Source organism: Sciurus carolinensis, chromosome 12 (genome assembly GCF_902686445.1).
Source record: "Sciurus carolinensis chromosome 12, mSciCar1.2, whole genome shotgun sequence".
NCBI lineage: Eukaryota > Metazoa > Chordata > Mammalia > Rodentia > Sciuridae > Sciurus > Sciurus carolinensis.
The window spans coordinates 18,027,219-18,028,142 of NC_062224.1; the positions used below are offsets into that span (position 1 = coordinate 18,027,219).

Here is a 924-nt window from a genome sequence, read left to right on the forward strand (position 1 = left end):
ATGATGTGAGCTGGTTTCCTCTGCCGCACTCTTCCGCCATGAGGTCTTACCTCACCTTGAGCCCCAAGGAATAGAGCCTGCTGTCTATGAATTGAGACCCCTGAAACCATGAGTCTCTAAATAGACCTTTCCTCCTCTGCAGTTCTGGTTGGGTACTTTCATCACGGCAGTGAAAACAGCTGACTAAAATAGCAGCCAAGGGGCTGGGGTTGTGGCTCAGTGGTGGAGCACTTGCCTAGCTTATGTGAGGCGCTGGGTTCGATCCTTAGCACGGCATATAAATTAATGAATAACATAAAGGTCTATTAACATCCAAAAAACTATTTTAAAAAACAGCAACCAAGGGGCTGGGGTTGTAGCTCAGTTGGTAGAGTGCTTGCCTTGCAAGCACAAGGCCCTGGGTTCAATCCCCAGCACCACAAAAAAAAAAAAAAAAAAAAAAAAAACAGCAACCAAGTATGGGAGACGTCATGGATGGAAAGGCTTGGACCCCTGCATCTCTCCTAGTAAGCATGATCACTGAGTAGGAAGTCCCACTTGCATTTTACTTCATGAGAAATGAAGCTTTTTCATGTGGTGTTGAAACCATGGAGATCTGGGGATTCATCTGTGGCAGCAGCTTATCTACCTTACAGTTACCTTTATAAATCCAAAGGAACAAAAAGATGTTCAAAAAAGTCAGACCAGGAGAACAATAGCCATCAGAGACACATGTTGCAAGGCTCTGTAAGAAGCCCCAGCCGAAGCCTCCACTACACCATCCATCCATTGCCAAGTTTCTTGAAATAGGAGTCTACATGTATTTCCTGCACTTCCTCATCTCCCACTCATTCCTCATTCCATACAATCTAGATCATACCCCACACCCTACTGAAACCACCTATGACCTCCCAGCTGTTTAATTCAACCTAACAGGTTTCAGTC

General features: G+C 45.0%; 1 non-coding gene across 1 annotated transcript; it reads left to right on the plus strand.

Annotated features, from left to right (window-relative positions):
* The first annotated feature begins 348 nt into the window (after positions 1 to 348).
* On the plus strand, positions 349 to 422 carry Trnaa-ugc (transfer RNA alanine (anticodon UGC)). The gene has a single exon. It is a non-coding gene; the product is annotated as a tRNA-Ala (tRNA).
* The last annotated feature ends 502 nt before the right edge of the window (positions 423 to 924 follow it).